The sequence below is a fragment of the Delphinus delphis genome, chromosome 10 (genome assembly GCF_949987515.2).
Source record: "Delphinus delphis chromosome 10, mDelDel1.2, whole genome shotgun sequence".
NCBI lineage: Eukaryota > Metazoa > Chordata > Mammalia > Artiodactyla > Delphinidae > Delphinus > Delphinus delphis.
In genome coordinates this window covers 35,439,478-35,466,054 of record NC_082692.2, presented here as the reverse complement: position 1 = coordinate 35,466,054, position 26,577 = coordinate 35,439,478, and the positions used below count along the sequence as shown (strand labels likewise).

The window sequence follows — 26,577 nt, the reverse complement described above, 5'->3', positions numbered from 1 at the left end:
TACCTGTGTCTAGTGAGAGGCCCCAGTTCTAACTTGAGAGTTAAGTTCTCAATCACAAGATCCGCAAGCAGACTGTGGTGCAGGTTCCTGGCTCACGTCTAACTTCAACCTCCTGAGTCCCTTTAGCCACTACAGGCCAAGACTGGGCTTATCTCCTCTGTGCGCCTCTTGTCCCCACTGTCCCAGAGGCTGGGCCCTGCTCAGGGGCCAAACTCTGAAACCAGAGTCAGAACGGCCAGGGCCCTGGGAATGAGCAGATGGCATTCCTGCCCCGAAGCCCTCTTCCTCGCAGCCTCCCAGGGTGAGGCTCCAGGCAGGTGTGGGTCTGGGACTCCCATGGTGACAGCTGCATTCACAGCTGGATTTTGGATAAATCTATGGAGTCATTTTTTTATGCCTCTGCCCTTGGTTCCCTTTCCTGTATTTTCATCCACTTAACTCTATCTTGGAAGCCCTGGCTGAGTGCTACCACCTCCATGGAGCTTTCTGTGAGGCCCAGACTAAACAAATCCTCCCTCCACTGTGTTTCTGTGACATGCACAGCCCAGTAGACACTGCCACTTCACGTGACAGCCCTTTCTCATGAAATGCATGTCTCGTAGGAGGTAGAGATAATATCTTTGGTGAGTCCGCAGTGTCTTGCTCAATGCCTGGCATTTAGAAGGTGCTCAACATATGTCTGTTAAATGAATCGGGTCAGGAATGAACCAGGAGTGATGAGGAGCCTTGCTCTCGTTGCCATAGGAACACAGTCCAGGACTAGAGGGACTCGCTCTGAGACCCAGGGTTCCAGAGGTGCGTTCATGTGGGCCACATACCACATCTTTTGCCTGGAAAAGCCCCGGTGTAAGGAAGTGGACCAGCCCATCTGACACCAATTTAATGATGACTGTTGATAAAAATAGCACCATGAAGAATGTCTGAATGGTGAGGCACACAAAGACACCCCACCCTTTTCCAATCAGAAGCAAATGGGCACATCTCAGTTCTGTCTCCACATCTGCCCCGCACACTCCCGAGTCGGGTGGGCCTGGGAAGGGGTCTGGGCGATGTTCAGAAAGATGAGCACTGATACGCGAGAGACATTAGCCAGAGAGTGCTTTGGCTCAGCGGAGCCCACCAGGAGCCAAAGGCCTCATTCCACACCTTCTCCCCACCCTAGTCCATGCCCAGCTCTGACAATGTATGCCTTTTATTGCGTCATTTTTATGATTTGTTTTAACCACAGAGGGTAGAGGAATGAGTCTCTCTGGACTAGGGCTGGGGGGAGAGGGGAGCTCCACCAAGACTACACTAAAATCCGCCCGCCTGTGGGACCCCCAGATTGCTTCCCACACAGGAGGTAATGAGAGGGCTTCCACCAACCGGAGGCGGCAAGGGTGGAGGTGGGGTGGAGGGTTGTTCAGAAAGCTACAGCGAAGAAGAAGCGTTCATGGCCTTTACTCTCCCAGGCTCTGCTTTCTTTCAGAGCTGACAGCCCAGGGTGACAGCTGGGTGGAGAAGCCAGGGCAAGGTTTCCCAGCACCCATGGTGCCGATACGGCGGTAGGTCCCGGAAGAACTTACAATCAGCTGAAAACCCCACGGGGCCTTCCCTAAGGTGTGGAGGGGTCCAGGCAGTGGGAGCAGAAGGGACAGGGGGCGCACAGAGGAGATAAGCCCAGGAGGGTAGTTTGGGAGCATTTTGCAGAGAATTTTGAAGGTCGTGCTAAGAAAGTTGGGGCCAACGCCGTGACATATTATACACAAATCACCAACTTTCAAAGACTTAAAATTTAGTAAAGTACACATTATGGGATAGTTACACTGGAAGTATTTGATATTTCTGGTGATTTAAAAGGCACTTGGGGTCCTGCAGTGCCATGGGCTTATGGTCAGGAACACGGGATTGGCTTTTCTCCTGCTACAGTGGAGGAAGAGTCTGGCATTGGTGTTCTTTGACGGTGATGACCTCAGGTGAATGGACATGAGTGTGGCGGCTGTAATCCCAGCAGCTCGTATCCTAAGTGTCTGCTCAGGGAGGTCAAGGTGAGGTGGTGAGGATGCCCATAGACTGAAGGCCAAGAGGCAAAGCCAGGCCTGGAAGCCTACTGGGGCTTCACAGCTGCCACGTGGAGGGTGAGGCTGGGTCCACAGGGAGGGGCACATGGAAGGAACCCCACAGGCAGCTGCGGTGCGTGACCCCGGCTCCACCTCCGTCCCACTCTTGTCCATTCCCATTCTGCTGGCTCAGAGACCATATCCAGCCCCCTTTTGGACTGTGCTAATAGACCAGTTCTCACTCCAGTTTGGGGCCAGCCACTAAGCTAATCAGCAGCTTTTTATTTACTGAAGAGATGCCTCCACCTCCCTTTCCCTCTCAGGGTTTGCAAAACAGCTCTTTCTCGTCTGGCGAGCTCTTGCCCCTAAGCACACATCGTGCACTAAAAACACCAGGAGCCGTGGAGCGCGCAGTGACTGAGGGCTCACTTCGCTATGAGATTATCATCAATTTATTTAATTCTCTCGATAAGTATTTATTCATTTTGTTTATTCACGTGCTAGGCATGTGACAGAGATATAAACTTGAACGAGAAGATTACAGCATGATCCTTGCCCTTAAAGAGCTCAAAATCTAGTAAGGGAGAAAGAAAAGTGAACAAATAATTACAAAGAAGCTGCTGCTTGCTGTAAGGGAGGCGTGTTGTCCAGCGCTGAGCGGCGGGGAGGGAGGGAGGGCCGGCTCTGTCAGGGAGTGTGTGAAGGGTCCTGGAGATGAAGCGGCGCTTGCGAGGTGGAGAAGTGGAAGAGATCCCAGGAGGAGCGGTCGGAGGAGTGTGGATGAACAGGGCAACTGGATTAATATGCGCGGTTCTGCCACCTGATAGGAATGACCTTTGGGTGACTCAGAAACGAATTTTTTGCATACCTGACGCTAAGCATGGTGCCAAGTGCTTTCTTACATATTATTCCAGTTAAACCTGTTCGTGATGCCTGGTCATAATTTCATTTTACAGAGGAGGAAACTGGGGCTCACTTAAAGAAATGGTTATAAAGGGGTAAAAAATTGCCCAGCTTTCCGAGGAAGGTAGACCCGCTTTTAGACCAGTTTTTCCAGGGAAAAGTATGCCTGATAGAGGAAGCAGGTGGTGGGCCTCCAAATGATCTGGTAGAAATAGATTTACCCACGAGATTGTCCTCTTATTAGTGCCTATCTTGTCTAAAACTTTTAAGTCTTTTTTTACAGTATCACAGAAAAAACAGAACCATGAGTTTTGTTCACTGTTTGCAAAGTTCACTTCATATGTTTTTTGTTTTGCAGTACGCGGGCCTCTCACTGCTGTGGCCTCTCCCGTTGCGGAGCACAGTCCGGACGCGCAGGCCCAGCGGCCATGGCTCGCGGGCCCAGCCGCTCCGAGGCATGTGGGATCCTCCCAGACCGGGGCACGAACCCACGTCCCCTGCATCGGCAGGCGGACTCTCAACCACTGCGCCACCAGGGAAGCCCCTACTTCATATGTTAATATGTTCTGTTAGTGTGTCTAGAATTTGTAAGCACCATGAGGGCAGGGGTTTTTGTCAGTTTGGTTTGCTGCAGTCTTGCTAGCACCTGGATAGTACCTGGCACACAGGGGGAACTCAATCAAATATCTTTTGAATGAATGAATGAGTGAATGTATGTTTTAGATGCTTAGCGTTGTTCCTTTTAGGACAGTGCACTGTGACGCGATGGCAGAGGAGAGGCACACACCCACTGCTCTCCCTCTCTCCACCATCATGCTATGGGGTGGGTCCCTGTATGGTGTGATTTTAGAAACCCAACACCATCTTCTCCCCACTACATGTTACCATTAGAGGTGAATTTCAACTCCAAGAAGCTTTTATAAAAAAACAAATACTCTTGAAGGCATCTATTTTAGGGCTAGCAAAGAAAAACTCCATGATTTCTTGACAATTAGCTAAGAGGTTCTGCAAAGATGAGGCATAAGATGGTGTCTCAGGCTGGTGCCAGAATCAGGGGGATCTGAGCTTGCAAGGGAAGTTGGATATACTTTTCCCCAACTTTGTTTAGTCTGTCAAACTCAGAGGCTCATCAGCTTTGGCCCTCAGGAGTTCTGATTTGCCATGCCCACTTCTAGTTCTCAGTTGTTTCCTTTTAGTGAATTTCAGTCACAGGTCCCAGTGTTAAATCCCAGAAAATATGGATGACTCAGAGAAGCCTGCTGGCTTGCTGAATCACAGGACTGTTTAAAACCTAAAGGAGAGTAAATAAAATATCACAGGGTGGTATAAAATTTCAAACAAAACAAAGCAAAAACCAAAACCCAAAAAAACCCTAAAGGAGAGGAGTTTCTCAGTCTCAGCACCAAAATAGGACATTACAATTCTGGGCTGCAAGTTGGATGGAAAATATTTCCAAGTCCTGAAGGTACAACCTCTTCTGGATTTTGATACCTATTAAAGAGCACTTAGATAGAAACGGCAGTCAATGAGGTACCCTCCAAATTAGCCTTGGAGTTGGGTTTCTGGAAATGATAGGCACCCGAAGTTCTTAGGTACTGGTCCCTTACACATTTCTTAATGCTCCTTTTTTTTTTTTGCCATCCTGAAATTTGGTTCCTTATTTTTCTAAAGAATACAAATCAGTACTTTTGGAAGTCCTCCCTGCCCCCAACACAGGGCCCCATGGAAACCAAATGGAAAGAAAAAACAACGGAAATGGAGAGTTTATGCTGCTGCCGTTGGGCCTGCTGTCTGATTTCCTTTAGTCTGGGCCTCCTGGGCCAGAGCTCATTTTCCTGGCTGCCCCCAAACAACCTACTACTGCTTAAACTATTGCTTAAAAATTGACAGGAATAAAATGATGGAGAGTTGTGTTATTCAAGCTGAAAAATGATTTGCTAATCAGAGCCAAAAATATATTTTCCTTGGGAAAGACATTTATTCATGTGGTGCCTCACTTCCTTCTGACTGAAGAAGGAAAGAGAGAAAAAAAGACCAACAGGGAATGAGGAAAAGTGCGAGATGGGGTGGATTCCAAGGGGAGAGGGGGTGTGAATCCACCGTTTGGGACTAAAAACATGAGAAGACTCAGAGCTGGGAAGGGACATTCAGGGCTCAGGCAGGGAGAAGGCTGGTATGAAGGGGATGGTTACACTCTCTGCGGCTTGGTAGCAGAAACTTTCGAAACCAAAGATAAGGGAATGGCTTTGATATAGTGTTATGATGAATACCTACAATATGTAGACCACGGAAGTGCACACAGGAATGAGAAGCAACAGGTAGGGATAGAGTGTGTTTTTTTGGTATCTGATATAAGTTCTATATGCACTGAAATTTCTCAGTAAGTGTTGACTTAGGTGAAATATACAAAAATATCCTCCCACAAATAGCCAGAAGAGAATTCCATCCTCTAGTGTGTGGAGAAGTTAGAATGAATGGGCCAACGGGAGGGAAAGGAACGAAGACTGTAGATGACAGGAAGGGATAACTTATCAAGGTGGCATGAAACATATAGGTCAGGAGGGATAGGAGGACCAAGGGAAGGGTCAGTGGTCCAGCTTTCTTGGGAATGGTGCTTGGAATGAGGATGTCCGCGGGGCCATAGAGAGGAATTGATGGCTTCAGACTGAAACTCGGGTGAAGGACAAGTCAGCAGCTCCTAGCATGGAAAGCAAAGGGTCCTTTGATGCTGGACTGAATGAACTCATGAGATCGGGAGGTGCTAAAGGATGGAACGTCTCCCAGAAAGATTAGAAAGGACATCTGAGATACTGTCTTCATTGTCCTCCCCACCCCATCTGTGGGGTAAGTGCTGTCATCTAGGAAGGAGGAGGTTTTCGGAAGTTACATGAAAGACAGAGATGGCACACATGTAGCTCCCATGTTCCCACTTTCTTTCCTCACACCCATGGAAGACATTGCTAACCAATCATAGCATCCTTTGCTGGGGAAACTAATTATAGCACTAGAGTTGTCAGCGTAGCTCTTCAGGCAGCCTCTTCCAGTCAATCATCCCTGGCATAGAAGCTCTTCCTGTAATAGATGGCTCCCACATTACTACCCAATTAAATGACAGCTGCCGTTACTTTCATCATTCCTGTGCTTTAAGGGAAAAATGGCTGCCTTCTTCCATCACCTTAGGGGCTGACATGAAGTTAATTTTCCCCAGGGAGTGGCATCAATGCCCTGAATCACTGAGAGTGGCCGTCTGGGAGGAGATGCTGAGGAGCGCTCTGTTCATGTCTCTCCACTGCCAGGGTGGTGGAGGTCACCACAGGAAGTGCCATGTGCCATGGCTCTGTTTACTTTAAGGGCCAGGAGCAGCTCATCTACAATTTGTGGGGCTGCTGGGTGGGTACAGCAGGGTATGGAATCAGAGGATGAAGGGAAGACAAAACCACTTAGCCACGGCCAAAGTGACTGCAGATGTGAAGACCAAAGAGTAGATCTTTTGGGGGTGACCTAGAACACTTGCCCAACCTGCTTCTCCCTTTTGATTGACAACTTCTGGAATGGGTTGGTGCCCCAAAGGCTTTGGGGTCAAAAGCCTATGTTCAAACCAGGTGATACCACCTGGGCTAAAGTCCTCAGATTAGGACTTGCCTTGGAGTTTCCTAAATTGCCGCATGAAAGATGTCAAAGGAGAACCTTTAATTAGTAGATTCTTAGGGCTGGCCTGGAGCAGGCTGAAGCATGGTGGGCTTGGCAGGGCTCTAGGGAGTGGAGTGAAGGGAAGATCCAAAGCGGAAAAAGCCACTGAAACCTTAGGAGACCCATCCCATGGCGGCACCACATCTAAATAAATCAGATGGGTTCCTGACTCCTGGTGCCAGAAATCACACGTCCCACTGGCAACCTACCAGGCCCAGCAGCACAGACCGTGTAGGCTGGATGGAATGAAGGGGCAGCGCACGAGGCAGGCTGTGTTTCCTTTTTGTCTTGGTGCCGGGGTTGATTCACCCTCCTGATGCAGCTGTGTCCTAGATGTGGGCCTGAGAAGGTGAAGAAAGGTCCCATGTGCCAGCCCAGTGGACGGGCTTGGAGCTCCTGAAAGAAGGGCAGCTGCTTGAACATAGTTGCCCATTTCCAGCAGTAACGTAAAACCTTCAGACAATGGTCCCGAGACCATCTGCCGAAAACTGTCATTTTCCTAACCCAGCATCTCTGGGGCTTTTATTTTGTGAGTGTTCTTATTCAGGACAAAATGCCCATGTGGGTTGCTTAGAGAGATCTGTGGATGGACACAGGCGTGGAGCTTGGAGAGCAGCCTGGGTCATGTTGGCATTTCTGCGTTTTGGAGTTCACTCAGGAATCTGGAGGCCAGCAATGTTTCCACGAAATAAGACATCACCCTGTGGCTCCTGCTGCCAGGCTAACCCGGACCTATGGGGTCTTTTTCATCGATTTCAACCCACGGATGTGGCAGCCCCAAAGGGCCTTGGGGTCTCATTCCATGCCCAATATTTGGACCAACCTTGGGAATCATGTGTGTTCTAGCCCTTTGTGGGTTAAAGGGCAGTTGACTGAGAGGCCCACTGAACAGAAAGGTAGCATTCCTCTTCAGCTTAGAAAGAGGCTCCAAATTCTGTGGAATCTGAAAAATACCGGATTCCCTGAGTTTGACATGTCTTGACCACTTCCAAAGGCCATGGTTAATAGGGTTCTGTTGCCTGGTCACCACCCTGACGAGTTTGGTTCTTGTGTCAGCCTATGCTTTGGGGACAGTGGCTAAAGCTGAGTTCACATGTCCTATTGTCTGAAATGAGGCAAGTTTTCTATGTATGCCTAAATTAGGAATAAATTCCACTCGTCTCAAATTTATTTTGATACATTTAAAAAAGAGAATTAAAGAATTACATTCTAGCCAAATAGCAAAATTCTCCTTCCCTGAAATGCATGTGGATTTAGATAAAATTCTGTTTCCCTGGGTTGGAAATAAGTATAAGTCAAAATGGAGTTTAGATATGTCAGTGTTCATTCCTTGGGGGAAAAAAAGGAAGGGGAAAATTATTTTTTGTGTGTGTTTTCTATGTGACAGGCCCTGTTCCATAGTTCATAAATATTAACTCAGTTAATCTTTACAATGACTCTACTGGTGGTGGTGGGGAGCTAATGCTTACTGAGAACTCTGTGCTACAGGGATTATACATGTCTCATTTAATTCTCACAGTGACTCTGTCAACTAGGCAGTATTGGGCCCACTTTACAGGTAAGGTAACTGAGGTTGAAGGAGGTTAAAAGTGACCCCAACACAACAGTTAGTAAAATGGCAAAGCCATAACTTGATCCCAGGTTTGTCTGACTCCAAAACCTTCTCTTTGCATATAGTGTCGCTCGATGGAAATCATTTGCCAAGTAGAAATGATCTCATAAGTACCAGCAAACCACTGAGGTCAGACTGACGGAGTCAGGACTCAGAGGTGGTAAAGAGAAAAAAGGCAGTTTTTGGAGGGCTGTGAGCTGGCATGTGGACTGAAAGCAGCTCAGAAGAGTTGGGGAGATCTTTGTGAAGGGGAAAAAGGGAAGGCACCAGGTGGCTGGGAGGAGCTACTTCACCTGGGGACCCGTGGGGTGGGGTAAGGATCAGAGGTAAAGGGGGAGTTGGCTGACTTGTGGTGAAGCCTTGACTCTCTATGAGGACTTTGTTAGTTAGCCAATTACGGCTGGACCAGTTAAATAGTTATCTTTCCCTCAGGTATACGGAGCTTGTGCTCAGAAGGGTCTCCACGATAAAAAGAATTTATGCACTTAAGACGGTTTTGTTGGACTGAGCAGGAGGGATACTACAGGGAAGAGAAGAGAAGGGGCAGGGTCCAGGTTCTCAGAGTGTGGACTCTGCAGAGAATAATCTCCCACCCCAAAAGAGCAACAGTCGTGAAAAAGAGGTGAAAAGGATCTAGGAGGCCATCATTTTCCCTTTGACCTCTTTGTATCCTAACTGCTTCTTTTCTGGAAAACATCTCATTGTTTAAATGAAACACCTGTTTGTTCCCTCAGGCAATGAGTCAGTTGGTGAAGCAGACCATCTATTAACAAGTACTGAGCATCTATGCTATCGACAGCCCTCTCCCATGGCTCGTTACAGAAAAATAGAAGAGCCACTGCCCTTGGCCTTAGGATAGAAAGCAGTGGGAACATGGGAAGGTCAAAGCTTACGTTACAAAGCAGGAGAGCACCCCGAGACAGGGCACTGATAGTAACGCGGTACAGATGGTGCGGGTGGTTGCGCAGAGGGGCTGGTCAGACTGCAGCGGGGCTCTTGGAGGAGCGTTCCTTCTGGGGCAGGTTTTAGAGGAACCGAGGGGCAGGAGCTGGAGGAAAGGAGCTCGGCCTGGTGCAGAGCCTGACTGAGAGTACCTGGGGGTTTCCTTGGGCTGTGGGGGAATTGGGGCTCGAGGGACCACTAGGTGCAGACACCACACTCCTCACTACTTCCCTGCTTGCCCAGGAATCCCCAGGCAGAGGCCACTGGACTTTTCCACACCTACTCAGGCAACTCTCCTTCCCTCACATGACTGAGGAAGAATACTGGCTTTAGCGTGTAACCTCACTGTTCCTCCTGTCCAGTGGCTGCAAAAAGGAAACAGGATTTGGAGTGAGAAGCCGTGGGATTGAGTGCTGGCCTCACTCCAGCTGTGGGACCTGGGTGGGGTCTGCCATTTAAATTGCTCCCAGTCTCAGCCTCCTCATCTATAGAGCGAAGCTAACAGAACTCCTGTCTCTTAATGTAACTGTGAAGGGGTAATGAGAGGAGGTGCCATGAAGTGCATAGCTAGCTCCCTTTTAAAACTACTGAATACCTTTTTTTTTTCTAACATCTTTATTGGAGTAGAATTGCTTTACAATGGTGTGTTAGTTTCTGCTGTATAACAAAGTGAATCAGCTATACATACACATATATCCCCACATCCCCTCCCTCTTGCGTCTCCATCCTCTCCCCCTAATCCCACCCCTCTAGGTGGTCACAAAGCACCGAGCTGATCTCCCTGTGCTATGCAGCTGCTTCCCACTAGCTATCTATTTTACGTCTGGTAGTGTATATATGTCCATGCCACTCTCTCACTTCTTCCCAGCTTACCCTTCCCCCTCCCCGTGTCCTCAAGTCCATTCTCTACGCCTGCATCTTTATTTCTGTCCTGCCCCTAGGTTCTTCAGAACCAATTTTTTTTTTTTTAGATTCCATATATATGTTAGCATACAGTATTTGTTTTTTTCTTTCTGACTTACTTCACTCTGTATGACAGACTCTAGGTCCATCCACCTCACTACAAATAACTCAATTTTGTTTCTTTTTATGGCTGAGAAATATTCCATTGTATATATGTACCACATCTTCTTTATCCATTCATCTGTCGATGGACACTTAGGTTGCTTCCATGTCCTGGCTATTGTAAATAGACCTGCAATGAACATTGGGGTACATGTCTCTTTTTGAATTACGGTTTTCTCAGGGTATATGTCCAGTAGTGGGATTGCTGGGTCGTATGGTAGTTGTATTTTTAGTTTTTTAAGGAACCTCCATATGGTTCTCCATAGTGGCTTTGTCAATTTACATTCCCACCAACAGTGCAAGAGGGTTCCCTTTTCTCCACACCCTCTCCAGCATTTATTGTTTGTACATTTTTTGATGATGGCCATTCTGACTGGTGTGAAGTGATACCTCATTGTAGTTTTGATTTGCATTTCTCTAATGATTAGTGATGTTGAGCATCCTTTCATGGGTTTGTTGGCAATCTGTATATCTTCTTTGGAGAAATGTCTATTTAGGTCTTCTGCCCATTTTTGGATTGGGTTGTTTTTTTTTTGATATTGAGCTGCATGAGCTGCTTGTATATTTTGGAGATTAATCCTTTGTCAGTTGCTATGTTTGCAAATATTTTCTCCCATTCTGAGGGTTGTCTTTTCCTCTTGTTTATAGTTTCCTTTGCTGTGCAAAAGCTTTTAAGTTTCATTAGGTCCCATTTGTTAATTTTTGTTTTTATTTCCATTTCTCTAGGAGGTGGGTCAAAAAGGATCTTACTGTGATTTCTGTCATAGAGTGTTCTGCCTATGGTTTCCTCTAAGAGTTTGATAGTGTCTGGCCTTACATTTAGGTCTTTAATCCATTTTGAGTTTATTTTTGTGTATGGTGTTAGGGAGTGTTCTAATGTCATTCTTTTACATGTAGCTGTCCAGTTTTCCCAGCACCATTTATTGAAGAGGCTATCCTTTCTCCATTGTATACGTTTGTCTTCTTTATCAAAGATAAGATGGGTTTATCTCTGGGCTTTCTATCCTGTTCCATTTATCTATATTTCTGTTTTTGTGCCAGTACCATACTGTCTTGATTACTGTAGCTTTGTAGTATAGTCTGAAGTCAGGGAGCCTGATTCCTCCAGCTCTGTTTTTCTTTCTCAGGATTGCTTTGGCTATTCAGGGCCTTTTGTGTTTCCATACAAATTGTGAAATTTTTTGTTCTAGTTCTGTGAAAAATGCCATTGGTAGTTTGATAGAGATTGCCAGCAATCCTTTACAAATATGCTTTACATCTCTTTGTTTCTCCTGGTCTCTTTTTAATCCCAATGTAAGGCACCACCTTTGCTCACCTGGACTGTCTCCTAACTGCTTTGCTAAGCTTCCATCTTACTTTCCTATGACGTTTTCCTCACATAACAGCCTGAATGATTTTCTAAGAACACAATCATGTCACTCCTCTGCTTTAAATTTTCTAGTGGCTTCCTGTGGCCCCTGAACACGCCCCAAACTCCTCAGCCTGGCAGGCCTCACATCATCTGGTCTCTGCCTACATGTCTCCCTCCCCATGCCCCAATCACACCTCCTTTGCTCGTGCCTTCTTGGCTCACTGGTCTTCTTTCAGATTCTCATATATGTCAATACTATTCTTATCTCTGGGCCTTTACACTTGCTGTCTGTTCCTTTTGTCTGGAATGTTCTTTCCCTGAACATTCTGTATGACTATCAACTCCTTATTCAGTTCTTAGCTCATATGTCAGCTCCTTTGGGTCCCCAACCCAGCCCAATTGTTTCCTACCCTGTTATTCGGTTTTATATCCTTTCTAACATTTGTCACCATCTGAAACTACAGATATGTATGTATTGTGTGGACTGAAAACTCCATATAGGCATATCTATCTTGTTCATTGCTCCTTCTCTGGTGCTGGGAAGAAAGGAAAAAAGGAAGGAAGGAAGAAGAAAAGAAGGGAAGAAGGAGGGTACGAAGGAAGTGAGGGAGAGAGGAGGGAGGGAGGGAGGGAGGAAGAGAGGGGTCACAGTCTTATCGGAAATAGGTCCCCCTAACAGGCACGAGGTTTGCACCCTTATCCTGCCTTGCACTTCAAGGCCAAACTGACTCCTATGAAGACTCCCAGGTTTGAGCTCCCTCCTCTTTGTATCCACAATCAGAATATTTAAAATGACCCTTCTTTCCCAGGGACCTGCCTGGGTGAACTTCCACAGGCCCTTGCTAACCCATCCCCTGAGTAACCACATCACCTCACTCTCCTGCTATCTCTCTCTCACTGAGTTTTCACTTTTTATGGTTGTTTATTTTGTTTTTATTTTCTGAATATTAAACCTAGAACTAATTATTTCTAAAGGGAGCCAAACTGTACTTCACATGTAAGTGGCGAGGGGCCTGTGAGAACAGCTCTCATTCCCTTCCCTGGCAAGACCTTCCATTTCTAAGATAGAGAAATGAGAATCTATGGGGCTATCTAGCATCATTTCAGAATGTGATAGGGTCATCCAAGCTAATATCTGTGTCTGGCATTCGTACATCCTCAACAGGGAGAAGTAATTTGCTGTTGTGAACCATTTGTATTAAGCCATTCAGGAAAGTTTCTGAAGAATTTTTCTTTCATAGGTGCATTATCCTATAAGGATTCAGAAAGGAATATAGTTGATGCAGAAGGCAAGTCCTGAAGATTTAAACCCCCATGTCTTTGCCTAATGAGGTAAGAATATGTAAAAGGTATTATTGGGCTTCCCTGGTGGCGCAAGTGTTTGAGAGTCCGCCTGCCGATGCAGGGGACACGGGTTTGTGCCCCGGTCCGGGAAGATCCCACATGCCGCGGAGCGGCTGGGCCCGTGAGCCATGGCCGCTGAGCCTGCGCGTCCGGAGCCTGTGCTCCGCAACGGGAGAGGCCACAACAGTGAGAGGCCTGCATACCACCAAAAAAAAAAAAAAAAAAGGTATTATTTTACTACTCCTAATTATCACGATATAGCTTGCCCATTGCCAAAAATTTGGGAAATAAAGAATGGTATAAAGAAGCAGGAAAAAAAATCACTCACAATCCCTTCACCTCTGTTTTTTCTATGCTTTGCTTTACTACATAGTTAAGATGATAATGTATATACAATTATGTAACCTGTTTACTTACTTCACTTAAAATTATGTCACAACCCTTTATTCTAAGTCATTAAATTCTTCATGAATATTACCTTTTACGGTTATATCATTTCATCATTATAGTCCATTCCTCAATATTGGACTTATACATTATTTTATATACATGCTCTGTAAATAATGCTGCAGTGAAGATCTTGGTGTATAAATTTTACTCCACATTTAATTACTTATTTTCTTAGTTAATTAATACAACTAGTATTTACCAAGTGCCCACTATATCCCAGTTACTGTACTTAGAGCAGATGAACAAAGGTCTACTTCCTCGGAGAGCGTACATACTCCTGAGGGTGTACAGACAAGAGGAGCAAATAAATCCATATACTGATTAGCTCTATGAGGAGAGGTGATGCAAAGTAAGGGGACAGAGGGAGATGAATGACGGGGGAGGCGATTTTCCTCAGGAGGGTTAGAAGAATGTCTCTCTGAGGAAGTGGTATTTGCACAAAGACATTCTGGATTATTTCTGTAGGCTAGATTCCTAGAGGGAGTTTCTGAATTAAAGTTCTTGCTTTCTAGGAAGCCGGTTTACTCCCTGACAGTTCTGGAAGAAATCACAGTTATAGAAATGCACCCTACTAGGGCATGATCTTGATGAGCAAGTTACTTAATTCCTCTATTCCTTAGTTTTCCTGTGTGAAATGGAAATAATCACACCTGTTTATGTACACTGTGTGTGTGTGTGTGTGTGTGTGTATGTGTGTGTCACGGGGGCGGCAGGGCTGCGGGTGGCCGCAGGGCAGGGATGTTAAGGTTCTTGCATCCCAGGAGAACGAGGGCAGGGAGCAAACGCGTGTCTGTGAAAGGGGAGAGATCAGGTTGTTGAATGTATGCAGGGCATTCCAGTTGATGAAAGTGTAGCTGAAAGAGGGTTCTGGAAGGTGTGGCATGAATGCTCACTGTGTCTAACACGTATCAGGTGGTCAGTAATGTATTTTGAAGGAAAGGAACCCAACCTGTCAAGAAGAGCTGACTGACAGAAGGAAAGGTCTTAAATGACTGGTCACGTAGCAGTGCCCTCTGGCTCATGATTTGTCAAGAAGACACTACAAAGACAGCCTCTTTTCATTCATGAGTCTGCAAATAGGTGGTATCCTCAGTTTTCTCAATCATAAAATGGAGCTAGTAATGTCTACTTCATAGGCTTGTTTGGGGGATTAAGTGGGCTTGAAATATGGAAAGAACACAACACTGTGACTTGTTCACAGTAGTTATAAATGCTTGTTTTTCTCCTTCAACTTTGTATAATTAGGTGGGAAAGGATCTGGGATAGTGAGAGGTGGGACAGTGGTGTACAGCACCCAGAGGGCTCTAAGTAAACCTCAGCCCCGAGAACTGGATAGTTTATTTGCTTATGCACCAGCGTTTGGGTTGTATCCTTTTGAGTTCTCAGATCTGCAGTAATAAAATCATTTTGTTGCATAAGACAATTAATATGTGCTAATGTTGACAAAAAACTCCCAGGAAGGAGTTTCAAGGCCTTGGTTGATGGCTGATGGTAAACAAAGTTATCAAAGGCATGCATTGTAGCCTCAGACATAAATGCTTTCTTCATCTAAAATGATTAATCTAATTTGGAAAACAGCTCAAATCACATATTTCCTTTGGGTCTTTCCAGCAGTTTTCCCTTGGGCTCCAGTCCCTCCACCTCCACAGGTCCTGCTGTAAACTCTTTGCTGTGTCTCTCCCTCCTCTTTCAGACCCTTCTCATCCAGGCGAGGCTCTTTGTAAGATGTGCCCGCCTGGGGACCTGGCGGACCCTGCTTGGGTCGTGCATATTTGTATGGGGTGGGACACACACGTGACATGCCCGCTACTATCATCCTCCCCTTTCCCAAACTCCAGGGATGTCCAGGAGGTTCCTCACTCTTGAGGCATCCAGGGGAGGCCACAGATCGGCTCCATCTGCTGCTGGCCTCGTGGCTCCTACTTGCTTTTCTCTTCCCCTATCTTTGCTGCAATCTCTTCACGTGGTAGCAGCATGTAAGCGGCTTTTCTCAGTACTTGCAGTAATAGCCTTTGTCTGACTTCTTCCTTCACTGTTTAGTTTTCTTTTTTTAATCCTGCCTTTTCTTTAAGCCAGAAGCAGAACTGGATTGTGGAAAACAATGCCAAGGGCTTGGGGCCCTGATTTCTGCCATCTGCTATGGCAGGAAGAGGTGGGGGAAGGAAAGGGTGCTAAAAGTTAAGTAGCAGGATGAAGAAGAATCTCAGTTTGATTTGCTTAAAAGCTTCTCGCATTGGCATGCATCTGTGGTGGAAAATGTTCACTGGCAGATGCTCTAGGACCTGGTTAACTGTTTGTAGTTCACGTGGCTGGGTAGACGGACTGTCCCTGCTGCCGGGGCCCAAGAAGCTGCCTTCCACTTCACTGGGTCCGCTAAGGAGCTTTGGGTTGCCTCGGTCAGTAATTTGCTCTCTGGAGACAAAGAATGCTAAGAGTGAGCAGGCTGAAAGGCCCTCTGGCTGGGCTTCCTCATGTTACAAACAGCCAGTCTTTGAACTTGTAATTATGAGTCATGGGGCTCCCAGTCTAGTGCAAAAGTGACTCATTTTAAGCAAATTATCAGTGTTTTCCCTATTACCAAATGCTGTGATCAGCCATTCTGTATATATAAAAAAAGGAACCGTTTTATTAAAAGAGCAGGATGTGTGGAAGGAGAACGAGCTGCACTATGCTTTCCAGACGTATGGACCCAAGTCAAGCGCAGGCCCAGTGTGAGCCAAGCAGCAAAATAAAGAGTAAAAATGGCACAGAAAACAAACGAACAAGGAAAACTCATTTCGGAACAGATGCAAAACCAACTCTAAGCCAGCAGCATACGATTCCTATAATGCTATGATTCCTGGACATTCTCCCCTGCCCTCCTTCCAACTCACTTGGACCTACTGGAATCAAGGTCAAGGAAGAAATACCTATCTTTGGGTCAATTTAACCACAATGTTGTTAGAGAGTCATTGATGATAGATGCCTCTGAGTTGCCCAAAGCTAGTTACTTAGACAGATGGACTTACAGACACAGCAATCATAGTAAATAAATGTGATCTAGTGATGAGTCTGTGGTGGAAGGAGAATTCCACGGCCTTCTGTCCTAGAGCCCTCTCCTGAGGACACCTGCTATGTGAACAGTCTTTGGCTCAGGAAACATTTGAAATGATCATTGCCCCTTAGTCAGTTGCAAGAGTAGTAACTGATCTGAAAAGACAATTTTTCTTCTCTGATGCCTTGGGTATGATGAACAATTCCCAGGACCGCAATAAGAGGAAATGGGCCCAGGTTTGACATTTCTAATTAACACCTTTACATAGGTTTCTCATTCACCTACACCACTGTAGGAAGACTCCATATGCTACATGGGGAACTTGGCTCTGAGCTAAATTGTCTGACTTACAACCTTTCCAAATTATTTTCAATTTAAAACTGCCTCTCTTGGGACTTCCCTGGTGGTCCAGTAGTAAAGAATCTGCCTTACAATGCAGGGGATGCAGGTTCAATCTCTGGTTGGGAACTAAGATCCCACATGCTGCAGGGCAACTAAGCCCGCATGCCACAACTACTGAGCTCGCCCGCCTCAACTAGAGAGCCTGTGTGCCGCACACTACAGAGCCCACGTGCTCTGGAGCCTGTGCACCACAACTAGAGTGAGAAAATTCACACGCCACAACTAGAGAGAAGCCCGCATGCTGCAATGAAGAGCCCACGCGCCATGATGAAAGATCCCGCGTGCCATAACTAAGATCCCACGTGCCACAACTAAGACCCGACACAGCCAAAAATAAATAAAATAAATAAATAACAAATAAAACTTAAAAAAAATCTTAAAAAAACTGCCTCTCTTGTTTTTTGAAAACTTTATTTCTCACCCCTTGCATAGAAACCATATACCAAAAGACTATTTTTGTATGTTCTCAAATCCCCAAAAGAAAATCCATTAATCAGTCACTCAATGTTTTTGAAATATCACCTTCTAAGCATTCTGCTAATCATAGCAATTGATAAAGAATCAGCAAGAGCCATAAAAAGTAAAGGTGGAAGATAATAGTCAGCAGTCATCTCCTAATTGACAATTCCAGTACCTGTTGTCAATTTTCATACCTCTTGACCTCTCTGCAGTATTTAAATATTCCTTAATTATTAAAATTTTCTTCTCTGCCATTTTGGCGTAGTTCCCTCCTTATTCTCCTGCCATGTCTCTGACTGTTCATTGTGAGCCTCCTTTACTGGCTGCTACACTGGATGCCCACCTAAGGAGGAAGTCAGTGGGGATGGAAAGGAAGTGTTGAATTCTGCGGACATTTCTGATGGAACACGATGACATATACTATGTGAGTCTATGTTAGAACGCTTGAGTTGCAAATAATGGAAACTTAAGATTGAAGATGGCTTTAAAAAATGGATAGTATTAGTTCAGGCAACTGAAAAATGCAAAGGCAATGCTGGTTTCGGGCACTCTTTGACACAAAGACTCAAAAAGCAAAAGAAAGAAAATGTTGATCTGAGGAAGTCACTCAAAACACAGCACAGACATCTAAAGAGATGGAAAATATGAAAGAGAGACAGCGATGTGAAAGACAGGGTAATAAGACCTAACCCATGCCTAATAGGAGTTTCCAAAGAAGAAAACAGAATGGGGGAGAGTCGATATTAAAAGAGATAATGGCTTTGCATTTTCCGGAAATAATAACTATGTGGATCCTGGTATTCAGGAAGCACAATAAATCCTGGGCAGGAAAAATAAAAGCAAAACTCATTCCCTAAACATAATATTGATACCAAGAGCACCAAAGACAAGAATCTGAAAAGTAGCCAGGGGTTTTAAAAGGCGTATTACTTACTAAAGAATGGCAATTAGATTTACAGCAAACTTCCCAATGATAACAATGGAAACAAAAAGACAATAAGATAGTAGCTTTAAAGTTTTCAGAGAAAATATGTACCAACCTAGAATTCTATATTCAGCTAAATTGCCGTTCAAATGTGGGAGACAGATTGCTTACTCCCCTCTCCACCTTTATGCAAAGCCCAAACTTTAGCATCAATTCCGAGCAATCTTTACTCCAGCTACACACAATTTTTCACCAGTATCCAAACACACTGTATCTTCTCAGGACTTCAGGCTTTTGCAATACTGCCTCTTTGGCTTGGAATGCCCTTTTCCACATGGCAGCCACCAACTTATTCTTCTATTTTATTTCATGAAGAAAAATGTTGAATGCATAAGAAAGAAGGAAGATGTAAGAAGAAATAGTAAAGGCAAGTAAAGTTAAATAAATAAGTAAATTAGGATAAATCTAAATAAGTAGTGCCTGTATATAAAAATATTAATACTATTTGTTAATTTGGAATAAAGGAAGAATAAAAATAAATCTAGTAATATATTGGACAACAATAATGTTTAAGATAAAGAGTGCTTTGAATTAAAATGTTCTAAAGTTCTTTTGTTTAGGAAGGGGTAGAACTATTAACTAACTTTTGATTTCACAAAGTAAAAATTGCTTGTTAAATTTGAGAATAATAGAAATAGCATATAAAATGTCCAAGCCAATATAGAAAAAATAGAGGAAAAAGCCCTCAATAAATCTACTGAAAGTAGGAAAGAAACAAAAGAAGCAAAGACAAATGATAGTGAATGGAAAGGATAAATTAAATAAAACCATGAAATCCAAGATATTAGTAATCACAATAAATGGAAATTGATCAAATTCACTATTATAACAATAAAGATTGTCAGACTGGATTTTAAAAATCCAACTATATTTTTCTATGAGAGACACATCTAAAAATATAAGGACCTAGAAAGGTTGAAAGTAATAGGATTGAAAAAAATATTAAAAGCAAATGCTAACCAAAAGAAAGCTAGTGCAGCAACGTTAGTATCAGGCAAAATAAATTTTAAGCAAAGTGCATTGTTAGGGGCTAACAGGCTCACTATGTATCGATAAAAAGAAATCACAAAGCAGATACAATAATTCATAAATTGAAAGCTCTGATAGTGTAGCATCAAAATGGATAGAACCAAAGTAAACAAATTACAAAAAAGTAGCCAAATCAATTACTATAATGGAACATTTAAATATACCTTCTCAATAATGGAAAGATCAAATAGACAAAATGAGTAAAACTGTTGAGGAGTTGAAATAATATGGTTAATGAACTCAATCCAAAGAACACACAAAAATCCTATATCCCAAAATGGGAAAATATACTTTCTTTTTAAGCATACATAGAACATTGACAAAAACCAAACATATACTAGTTCCCAAATCAGGTCTGAACAAGTACAAAGATTTAATCATAGAAACCATGTTCATTGATGATAGTGCAATAAAATTAGAAATTAAAAACAAAAATACACCTTTAAAAAGTCCATATGTTTGATCATTTATAGAACATCTTAAAATTACTTATGGGTCAAAAAAAAACACAAAAAGGAAAGTAGACACTATTTATAACAATGTTAATGTTTTTATAGCAAATCTTGTGGAATGCAGCTAAAACAGTAATTAGTGGCAAATTTATAGCTTCAGGGTTCTATTAGAATATAAGGAAGACTGTAAGTTAATGAAATAAGCATACACCTCAAGCAGGTAGAGAAACATCAGGATAAATCCCTTACAAAAAACAAGGATATAAGAGGAACACACCTGTTCATATCATTCCCCTGCTTAGAGAAATATTCTGCTTACTCCCCATTCTGCCCTTATAGAAACCCCAAATTCTACCTTCAATTCCAAGCAACCTTTATTCTGGCTAAATTTTCATCAGTATCTAAATACACTATGTATTTTTATGCTTTTGCAGTACTGCCTCCTTGGCCTTTCCCACATGGCAGGCTCCAATTCATTCCTCTAATTTCAGTTCAAGTGCTACCTCTTCTGGGAAACTTTTCATGACCCCTCCTGACAGAATTATTAACTTCCTTATTGCATTCTTTCACATTCATTTCAATATAAAATGATTTTTAATACAGAAGTGAGCATGCACGCATGAATCAAGTGCTAAAGTAGGTAGTCAAAAAAGAGGTTTTGGAAGACGTCAGCCTTAAGCTAGAATTTGCTTAAAGCTCAGCTAGATCTTGTTTAAGGCCAAACTTAAACAACAGGAGTAACCTCAGCAATAAATCATAGTTAAGATTTATTGAGCGCTGCTCTGTACCAGTTAATAGTTGAGGAGAGAAGAAGTATTCTTCATGGGCAGATGACACAGGCAATATAAGTGAGGCCAACCATATTGGTTGGCTAACCTAAAAATCATCCCTAATCCTCTTCACCTTTGCCTTCTTCTTACTCTAGACAAGCACTGTTCTATAAAAATATAATGCAAGTCATATATATAATTTTAAGTTTTCTAGTAGACACATTAATAATGTAAAAATAAACAGGTAAAGTTAATTTCAATAATATATTTTATTTAACCCAATATATCCAAATATTATAATTTCAATATGTAATCAATATATATAAACAAGATATCTGCATATGCTTTTTTTTTTTTTTTTTTGCGGTACACGGGCCTCTCACTGTTGTGGCCTCTCCCGTTGCGGAGCACAGGCTCTGGACGCGCAGGCTCAGAGGCCATGGCTCACGGGCCTAGCCGCTCTGTGGCATGTGGGATCTTCCCGGACCTGGGCATGAACCCGTGTCCCCTGCATTGGCAGGCGAACTCTCAACCACTGCGCCACCAGGGAAGCCCTGCATATGCTTTTTATAATAAATATTTGAACTCCTTTGCATATTTTATACTTAACAGTACATCTCATTTCAGACACTGAATTGACATAGAAACACGATCTATATTTATGTTTCATAGAATTTACAATTTTTCCAAACATCCTTAAAGGTTTTCCAATAACCAAAATGAGTGCTAAAATAGTATTGTCTTTTAATAGTTGCATCCATATTGACAAAGCTGGTCAATGAAATGTTTACGTGTAATACTAGAAACAATGCACGTGCCTGTTGACATGTGTACTACAATATTAAAATCTTGTGCCACGCAATGATTAAAATGCATGATTATAGTGAAATGTAGTCCGACTGAAACAATAAATTTGTAGCTAATGGAGATATGTTTTTTAACTGCTTCCATTTTTATATTTAAATTAAATATAAAATAATTATAAATTAATATGATAGATTAAAATTAAATAAAATTAGAAATTCAGAGCCTCAGTTGCACTAACCTCAGTTTAAATACTCAATAATCACAGGTAGCTAGTGGCTACCACATTGAACAGTGCAGCTCTAGAGGCTGGAAAAGCCATATATCCATGTTCCCAGCCTTCCTGGCACCCTTAGGGTGGCTGTATAATACATTTTTGACGAAAGAAAATGTATGACAAAGTTTCTAGTGGTCTTTTAGGAAGTCTTTTGCTTTCCTGATAAAGGGACAAACTTAAGAAGAGAATGTGCTAGCACCATTCCCTTCTCCTTCTTCTTGCTTTGCATGTGAACATTATGTGATGCCTGGAGCTATAGTAGATATCTTGTTGCCATGATGTAACTCATATGAGGATGAAAAATAAAAACACTAGAACGATGAAAAAATAAACAACTTGAAACCCTGAGGAAAATCACTGAGCTGCTGGACCAGCTCTGAGATTGCCTACCTTTGAACTTCTTGATAAAAAAATAGTGTCCCTCTCTATATAACTTAAATCATTAATAGACAGATAATGCTTGCAGCTGAAAGCATTCCTAATTGATACAATGAGCATGGCATGCTGGGAAAAGAGACAACAGACAGCCTGAATAGGATAGAGGTACATGTTAAGGAATAGTAATAAGTTTAAAGAGATGGGGTAGAGCCAGAAAATGGAGGGTCCACTAGATAGCTCAGCTGAGAAGCCCAGAGTAGTGTAACTGTCCTTGTCTTATGAGCTTGTCATGTTCTGTCTTTTGTATAGTAGTTTATATATATGTTCTTTTTTGGTTACTAGATTATAAAAGCTGAGAACTTTTACAGAGAAAGTATTCAGTAAATACTCATTAGCTGAATGATTAGATATAGAGCTGGAGGGATGAAGACTGTCTCTTCAGCATAGATCAGATGTTTAACATTATAAAAAATGCAGCAAACTAAACCCCTCAGTGAGAAACCCTATTAAGGAAAGTCCTTGGCCTAACTTTTCTGTCCCATAAACACCTAAAACAAAAAGGACAACATTGAATTGAATTTTGCCTAACCCTCTCCACTTTCAACTTAATTACTAAGTAGCACCTTTATCCTTCCTCTGACACTTGGCTTCTATTTTCACCTCTTTGAACATGTCATACCTAACCTCATGGTGACCTTTCTGTCTTTAGTCCTCCTTTATCTCATTCCCACATCCCACCCACAGTGTGAGAGCAGGCCTCCAACTCCCAGCTCGAAACCTGTGCAAACCTCTACTGGCCAATCTGCCTCCAGCCCCATCAACGCCAAACTACAAGCCAGTCAAATTCCTCTGATACTATATTTTAAAGAACATGTAATTTTCTTTTTCAGATTTTAAGATAATACATTCCTTGTAGAATATCTGGAATAAACTTAAAAAAGAAATCTCTAATCTGACTACCAGGAGATAATAACTATATTTCAGGGTATTTTCCATCAGACATTTCTCTATACATGTTGAGACCTATGTAACATAATTAAAATCATATTACAAACAACACTTGCATTCATCCTTTTCATTTCTCATCACATCGTGAAACCTTTCCTCTGTAATTAAGAATTCTTCAAAAGCATTAAAAAAAATAACTGCACGATACCCCAAATAGCCATTCTTTAACTTAACTATATCTTTATATCATCACTTCTCTTTTCTGATTCCCCACAGTGACTGCCAATTGTCTTTTGTATTAAATAAAAATTCCAACTCTTGGACTCTGTCAGGTGCTGTCATTCTACATCTGCTTCTACCCTCCAGCTGGTGTTTCATGTTCCAGACAAATAAATTGGCTCACTCTTTCCCACACAACTTGCCTCTCTCCTTCTGAGCCATCCTTCATTTGCTTCCTCTTACATCTCTGTCAAATCATTGTTCTCCTTAAAATTTACCCCAGGTGTCATTCCAGTAATCTCCCACTATCCCTTTCTTTATATTTCCCATATCCCAGTTTCTCTAACATATGGGTTTATGACTTGAACAGTTTGTAGCTGGTTGCATATATGTTTCTACCACGTGGGTTATGGTGTGATAGGGTGGTAGGGGCCAGCAAGATGGGCCAAGAGCAGGAGGAACAGAGCTAGCAGGTTGGGGGCCGCTTCTTCTTGACCCCCCGTTGCACTTTGTGAGGTCTGGTTGGCTTTGGAAGGGAGACCAGGCCTCATATTCTCGTGCTCAGGACTGAGTGGCGGGGAGTGGTTCATGTTGGCCCGGCTTTGATTAACAAGATAGACTATCAGGCATTTGGAGACCATCTGCATTTCCAGGCTAAATGAAAACATGTTTATTTTGGCTGCTGAGTACCTGGAGGATGAGGGAACCTCTATGCATATGAGAGTCTTAGCCTTCTTTTGGAAAAAGTGATCTCAATTAAATCCAGTATCTGCTTTAGATTAGCCAGTGTGTTAAGTATAAACTTGTGCACTAACTTAAGGGTCCTGGTGACGTGTCCCTACTTTTGCATTTAACGTTTCTTTATCTCACACAGCTATTCTTTTTTTTTTTTTTTTTTTTTCCGGTACGTGGGCCTCTCACTGTTGTGGCCTCTCCCGTTGCGGAGCAACAGGCTCTGGATGCGCAGGCTCAGCGGCCATGGCTCACGGGCCCAGCCACTCCGCGGCATGTGGGATCCTCCCAGACCGGGGCACGAACCTGTGTCCCCTGCATCGGCAGGCGGACTCTCAACCACTGCACCACCAGGGAAGCCCACAGCTATTCTTTTATAATTGAAAATTGTGAACATCTGGTTAAAAGTTGAATCTGGAATACAAAACAGCCACTAGCCTCCTCCTTCTCAGCCTAATCAGGCTATCACTTGTCTTGACACAGCCTAGATGCCAGCAGGCCAAGGTGGCCAGGCCAGGTGGAATGTTTGCAAGCACCACTCAGTGGAGTAGGACTTGTGCTAACAAGACCCTGAAGGACCCACTGATCCCCTGACTGTGGGAGATGGTTACAGCTTGTTGAATTCAGTGTAGTGATCTATTTACGATGGATTAAAGATCTTTCAAGAACTGCCTTTTTTAATTGATCATTTTTACCCTTGTTAACTTACAACAAACTTTGGGTTACTGAAAGCATGACTGTCCCAGTTTATGGCAAAAGAAAGTTATATGCAAACCAGGTTTTGTGCTTGTTAGCCACCTGAGCAAAAAGTTGGATGGGAGCTAGCAGCCTTAAGATGTACCTGTAAATTTTAATTGGTCAGGACTTCATTCTGTAGTCCACTTTCCCAAATATTTCTGGTATCATCAGAGAGCAGTATATTTCTTATTTCAAGAATAGGCCATGGACTAACTCTGCTGCTTCCCTAGGTGAACAGGGATGCCATACCCTCAGTATGCATAAGCTGTGAAGTAAGCAGCCCTATTATTTGGTTACTAGCATCACTGGCCATGAAATTATCAAGGGAGGGCAGGGAGGAAGGTCAGATGTTACCATATAGTGTGATAGACACATCTTTGGCAAATGAAGAATTTTGGATGAGTAACTCTTGTCTCTTCAAAAATCAAAGCAATGACATTGTCATCAAGAGACAGTTGTAGGTCTATCCACCTCATTACAAATAGCTCAATTTCGTTTCTTTTTATGGCTGAGTAATATTCCATTGTATATATGTGCCACATCTTCTTTATCCATTCATCCGATGACGGGCACTTAGGTTGTTTCCATCTCCGGGCTATTGTAAATAGAGCTGCAATGAACATTTTGGTACATGACTCTTTTTGAATTAGAGTCTGTCATACAGAGTGAAGTAAGTCAGAAAGAAAAAGACAAATACCGTATGCTAACACATATATATGGAATTTAAGAAAAAAATGTCATGAAGAACCTAGGGTTAAAGCAGGAATAAAGACGCAGACCTCTTAGAGAACGGACTTGAGGTTATGGGGAGGGGGAAGGGTGAGCTGTGACAGGGCGAGAGAGAGTCATGGGCATATACACAGTAACAAACGCAGTAAGGTAGATAGCTAGTGGGAAGCAGCTGCATGGCACAGGGATATTGGCTCGGTGCTTTGTGACAGCCTGGAGGGGTGGGATGGGGAGGGTGGGAGGGAGGGAGACGCAAGAGGGAAGACATATGGGAACATATGTTTATGTATGACTGATTCACTTTGTTATAAAGCAGAAACTAACACACCATTGTAAAGCAATTATACCCCAATAAAGATGTTAAAAAAAAAAATAAAATAAAATAAAAAAAAAAAAAAAAAAAAGAGACAGTTGTAGGTAACTGAGAAACAGCTACCAAATGTGAACCCTCTGAATCATCCTTGACTCCTCCTTCCCCTCCTTCCCCATTTAATTGGTCACAAAGACCTTTTGATTTCCTCTCATATAAATCTCTCCTACTCATCTCTCCTTCATCTTCAACACTGAGGTTTTGGTTCAAAACCTCATCATCTCATGCCTAAACAATTTCATCTCTTATCTTCCGAATTGTCTCTCTGACTCCATTCTAACCCTCTCCCTATTCTTGTCAGGAGTATCCTTCTAACGTCAATCTGATAGTTTCTCTCTGAAGCTTACATATTTGCAGAGGTTCCCTAGTGTTTATGTTTACTGTACCATTTCCAAACCTTATGGATTCAACAAGTGGGCCTCAACTTAAGCCTTTACTTCTGCTGCCCCCCACCAGACAGTGCGTCTTGTGTTCTGACTACGCTCAACCACTTGAAGTCCTCCAGACATTTCATACCTACCAGGCTTTGGCACATCTCTGTTCTTTTTGACTATGCTGTTCCCTGTTTCTCAAATGTTCTTCTCCAGCACCTCTGAATTTATTTCAAGAGGCAGCTGAAATGTTGCTGCCCCTGAAGCCCACCCTAATTCCTCCAGAATAGAACATCATTCCCTCCTCCCCATGACACACCACTCTCCACATGCCGACCCCCCCAACCCCCGCCCCAAGGGCTCCTTTACTTTTATCTATCTCTTTGACTTCTCTGTGAGTTCCCTGACCTTAGCACTTTGTACTCCAGGAACTGGCACAAAGCCTCACATATGTATCCTGCTCATTCATGTTTGCTGAATACAT

The 26,577-nt window shown here is 43.2% G+C and overlaps 1 protein-coding gene across 1 annotated transcript in view; it reads right to left on the bottom strand.

The window, feature by feature from the left end:
* Positions 1–26,577, bottom strand: part of KIF6 (kinesin family member 6) — a 383,680-nt gene that overhangs the window by 80,980 nt on the left and 276,123 nt on the right. The window lies entirely within an intron of this gene.